Genomic DNA, 5,910 nt, shown 5'->3' with positions numbered 1-5,910 from the left:
CAGGACCAGGACCTAGACCAGGACCAGGACCAGGCTGGGACTGGACCAGGACCAGGACCAGGCTGGGACTGGTCCAACTACCTGGTGTGAGATCCAGGTCTTGAACCTCTCACAGGCCGATGATGTCACTGGAACCCTTTGTGCTCCGTCGTTAGTGACAGTCGTTGGTGGAAGTGGGTCTGGAATTGATTAGTGCTGGTCCAGACCCAGCCTGGTCCTGGTCCTGGTCCTGGTCCAGTTGCTTCGAGGACCTGAACACACGAGAACATTCACAGGTTTATAAACTTTATGTTTTTGCTGCTTTTAAATGTATAATAATTGTGTGTTGTTGTTGTGTGTTGTTGTTGTGTTTGTGTTGTTGTTGTGTGTTGTTGTTGTGTTGTGTTGGTGTTGTGTTGTGTTGGTGTTGTGTTGTTGTTGTGTGTTGTGTTGTTGTGTGTTGTTGTTGTGTTGTTGTTGTGTTGTTTGTCTGTTTTCACACTTTGTGTCAAACATCAATCACTCTGAGGCCACGCCCACATTCTAGAACACTGGTGGTGGCCCATTGTTAACGCTGTTGCCAGGCAACACGCCACCTCGTCGTCAGGGACAACCAGTCTTTCTCTCCATCTCTCTCTCTGATAGCAACACACACACAGACACACACTCACACACACACATACACATACACACACACTCACACACACACATACAGAGACACACACACACATACACACACACTCTCACACACACACACACACAAACACGCACTCTCACGCACACACACACGCACAGACACACACACACACACACACAAACAGAGACACACTCACACACAGAGAAAGACACACACACACACACTCACTCACACACACACTCACACGCGCACACACACACACACACACAGAGACACACACACACACACACAGAGTCACACACACACACACACAGACACACACTCACACAGACACTCACACACACACACACACACTGATCTTTGAAGTCTTTATTATGGTTCAGCTCGTGATGACGTCACAGAGACAGAGACATGAGGAGGACGCACAAACCAACGCCTCCTTCCTGTCGCCACGGCGAGGACGGAGGCGGGGACGCTTTTCCTCGCCGTACTCGAAAACAAAAGAACAAAGTAAAAATGTTTCCAACACGTCTGTGAGCGCAGAGTCGCCGCCACGGTCGCCTCCTTCCTGTCACCACGGACGGAAAATGCTCCGCCGGATGTTTGTTCTTCACGATCGCTGAGTCGCTGATTTAGCTGTCAATCAAAAAAGGGTTCCGCCTCAGACGGCTCATCCAATCAGCACGTGGAAGCCTAGCCTGGACTGATCCCTGTTAGCATTAGCGTTAGCATCACTTCCAATTAGCACAACAGCAGAGTAGGCTGAGCCAGGGTTAGCTTCAGTTAGCTAGCCACCTCGGCTGCTACCTGCGATTGAAGCAACGATCAAAAATGTGACGGATGTAAGTGAGCGACGAGATTCTCATGTTCGGTGATTTAATCGGCTCCGTCGCTCCCGGTGTGAACGCACGGTGAGGCTGCGTTAGCACCAGGTGGCCACAGACGCAACAAATCGCCTGGAACGCCAGTTTAGCTAAAGGCAGCAGCCCGGTCTCGCCTCGGCACGCCGGTTGCTCGTTGCTCGTTGGCGCTATGACCAAACAACCAGGGTCACGGGAGTCTTCAGGACTGCAGCTGGTCCACTCTGCTGATTGGCTTACGGGCGACTCGACAACTTGCGCGTTTGATGCGTTTTAAGTGGCATCGCGTCCATCGTGTCGTAGGAAACGCTCCTAACGCGCCGCCGGTCTTGAAGTCGCGGTTGAACATTGACTCCTGTCGCGTCGGTCGCCCCCCCGGTGTTGACGTAGCTTTAAAACGCCGCTTAGAGGTATTTATTCGTAGCTACTCTCTTTCTGCTACTTTTTATGCTACACTGGTCACAGAGCCGGGCAGCGGGCTGCTGGGTCCGCCTCCACCTCACACGCCTCAGATCAGGACCGACGAAAAACGACGTCAGGTGACAACAGGTGGAAACGGCGCTAAACTACAGACAACAGACGACAGCACTTTTTTCAAATCAAGTCCTTAGGGACCTCACGGACGTTGCATCGACTCTTTGGCGTCAGTTTGGCTAACTTTAGATGAACTCTGCTAGCTAACTAGCTGATACTGGCGGCGTGGGAGCGGAGGGACAGGCCGTCTCATGTCACCTCAGCGTATCGACTGCCAGTGCAAATGCAAATGGACTAAAAAAGTCGTAGTTCTCGGAGGAGCTCCCCAGAACGGGAGGAACTACTAGCTAACATGCTAATTCCACCACACCTTCATGCTACACTGGTTACAGGAAATGAGGCGAAGGGACTGGCGAGCTAATATAGCATTAGCGTTCGTGATGCTGCAAGTGCAAACAGAAACAACAGCCCTTAAGAAACGCAGCTGACGGGGAACTCCTCACTGGACGGTTCCTCTCAGGCCCCAGAAGTGATTGGTCCCAAACACGGAGGCTGTTACCGTGGTTACTCCTTGTTTTTATGTTTTATATCTGATGGTTTTAAAAAACGATACGGATTTGAATGATCTGATACCGATTCAGACACAGAATCATTAAATCATTGGTGTCATATTTAGGAATCAAACCTCAGGGCTCCTTTGGGACCAACCACCCGTCAAACGTCCCCGGTCCTCGTCGGCTGCTGTGGTGCGTTCATGTTCCAGTGAAAGGACATTAATGCAACTGCTTTGCATGTAAACATTAATATTTTTAATAATGCAAAAGGGTTCCTGGTACAGTTCACAGCAGTAGTTCTCTCACAACCTCCGTCCAATTCAAATAAAGTTGGTTTGAACCTAAATATTCAAAAGAACGGGGAAATGATCGGAGATACCGGCGCCAGCTACGCAGAGACCGGAGGAAGTCGAGGTTGAGACGGACGGCGACGGGTGTTGGAGTCGTGCTCAGTACGGGGGTACGTGGGTGGTGGAAGTGGACGACTCTCACGATCATGACTTGAGAGCGAGGCGGAGTTGATCGAACCCCATTCAGATTTGGGTTCAATCACGTCGAATGACGGACGGAGACAGGAGAAACCTGCTTTTGTTTGGTTTCAGCGCCAAGTCGGAAAAATCTGAGCTTTTTCAAAATGCAAAAGACTTCCGAAGTTCTCTGAACAACTCTTTTAAATGGTTGGCGATACCCGGCGCTGGTTACTTGAAGGCCGACGGAATTGGCGGCTGAGATGAGGAAGAGCTGCAGAAGCTACCGGACGGAGGATCAGCGTCGTGGCATCGCGTCGTAGCATCGCGTCGGTGAAGGTGCAGAGCGACTCCTGTGTTTGTGATTCAGACGTGTTTTTCCCAGAACATGACGGAGTGACGGGGACGTTGGACCCACAGACGCGTTGGAAACGTTTACAGTGTGAAATGTTCTGGTCCGATCTCGTTCAGCTCAGCTCGGTTCCTTTAGTCTCGGGGTTCAGCTCCGAGCGTCGCAGCGTCCCAGAAGACCCAAAGGTTCCCTGCGAGTCCCCAAACTGCATTTAAGCTGCAGGTGGATTCTCCTGTTTCCTGTTGGTCGCGTGGTTCCATCGTCTGCGTCGATACAAGAACAGAGACGCTGGTTCTGAACTCTCCTCGAGGTCCCGGTTCAGGGTTGGACCCGGTACAGACGCACTTCTTTAAATCTGAACGTTTGAGCCAGAAAAACCTTCAAACCTTCCTGACACTTTTTTACACAAATACAAAAATACAACAAAGTGAGTTTTTCTCCCGTCGTCTTTAGTTCGTAGAAAACCAGCGGGAAGAACAACGGCGCCCTGAGAACTTTCCAAAGAGATCCTGACAGAAGAAAACAAAACAACCGAGACGTGTGACGCCCGAGGAGGGGGCCGTCTCTGGACCCTCCAGAGAGTTAAGAAGCAGACCGGGTGGAACCAGTTCTCGAGGAGGAGGTAGACAGAGACAGATAACAGTGATGTGGTAGTTGTAGTCCTACGTCGGTGAAGGTGTAGTCCTTGATAACAGTCCTGGATCACTTCCTGCTGAGGTCAGTTTGTTCTCCCTCTCAACACTAAAGTTTTTCCTTTGTGGCCCGGTTTTGGTCCAACTGTGACAGTTTCCGTGGCGACAGCAGCCGTCCACTCGAGGCCTGAATCTTCCTGGTTTGGCTACGATTTCGGGGGTTCTGGGTTTTGCCGGGAGGAGGAGGAAGAAGAGGAAGGAGGGGGCAGTTTGGTCACAGCGGCGACGGGTGTGCGAGACGATATGTGCTCGGTACAGGAGGGAGCGTACCCACGTACCCCAGGTCCTACGTTCCCCGGGTCCTACGTACCCCGGGTCCTACGTACCCCGCTTTGCATGTGACCAGGGAATTCAACCCTTTTTAAGAGAAGGATCCGATGTTCCCCCATTTTTCCCACAATTGGTGCTGAATTCTGTGGAAACAAGGCGCGTGTAGACCGTAACACTACCCCCTGACCCTGACGCTAACCGTAACACTACCCCCTGACCCTGATGCTAACACTACCCCCTGACACTGACGCTAACCGTAACACTACCCCCTGACCCTGACGCTAACCGTAACACTACCCCCTGACCCTGACGCTAACCGTAGCACTACGCCCTGACGCTAACCGTAACACTACCCCCTGACCCTGACGCTAACCGTAACACTACCCCCTGACCCTGACGCTAACTGTAACACTACCCTCTGACCCTGACGCTAACCGTAACACTACCCCCTGACACTGACGCTAACCGTAACACTACCCCCTGACCCTGACGCTAACCGTAACACTACCCTCTGACCCTGACGCTAACCGTAACACTACCCCCTGACCCTGACCGTAACACTACCCCCTGACCCTGACGCTAACCGTAACACTACCCCCTGACCCTGATGCTAACCGTAACACTACCCCCTGACCCTGACGCTAACCGTAACACTACCCCCTGACCCTGACGCTAACTGTAACACTACCCTCTGACCCTGACGCTAACCGTAACACTACCCCCTGACCCTGACGCTAACCGTAACACTACCCCCTGACACTGACGCTAACCGTAACACTACCCCCTGACCCTGACGCTAACCGTAACACTACCCTCTGACCCTGACGCTAACCGTAACACTACCCCCTGACCCTGACCGTAACACTACCCCCTGACCCTGACGCTAACCATAACACTACCCCCTGACCCTGATGCTAACCGTAACACTACCCCCTGACCCTGATGCTAACCGTAACACTACCCTCTGACCCTGATGCTAACCGTAACACTACCCTCTGACCCTGACGCTAACCGTAACACTACCCCCTGACCCTGACGCTAACCGTAACACTACCCCCTGACCCTCACGCTAACCGTAACACTACCCCCTGACCCTGACGCTAACCGTAACACTACCCCCTGACCCTGACGCTAACTGTAACACTACCCCCTGACCCTGACGCTAACCGTAACACTACCCCCTGACCCTGACGCTAACCGTAACACTACCCCCTGACCCTGACCCTGACGCTAACCCTAACACTACCCCCTGACCCTGATGCTAACCGTAACACTACCCCCTGACCCTGACGCTAACCGTAACACTACCCCCTGACCCTGATGCTAACCGTAACACTACCTCCTGACCCTGACGCTAACCGTAACACTACCCCCTGACCCTGATGCTAACCGTAACACTACCCCCTGACCCTGACGCTAACCGTAACACTACCCCCTGACCCTGACCCTGACCCTGACCGTAACACTACCCCCTGACCCTGACGCTAACCCTAACACTACCCCTGACCCTGACGCTAACCCTAACACTACCCCCTGACCCTGACGCTAACCGTGACCTCTAACCCAAACAAAAGGCAGACGCTGATGTGACCCAGGAACCCCGGACCCAGGGGACCCAGGGGACC

This window comes from Echiichthys vipera (genome assembly GCF_963691815.1).
Source record: "Echiichthys vipera genome assembly, chromosome: 22".
NCBI classification, from domain to species: domain Eukaryota; kingdom Metazoa; phylum Chordata; class Actinopteri; order Perciformes; family Trachinidae; genus Echiichthys; species Echiichthys vipera.
Note: the sequence above shows the minus strand (reverse complement) of the source record.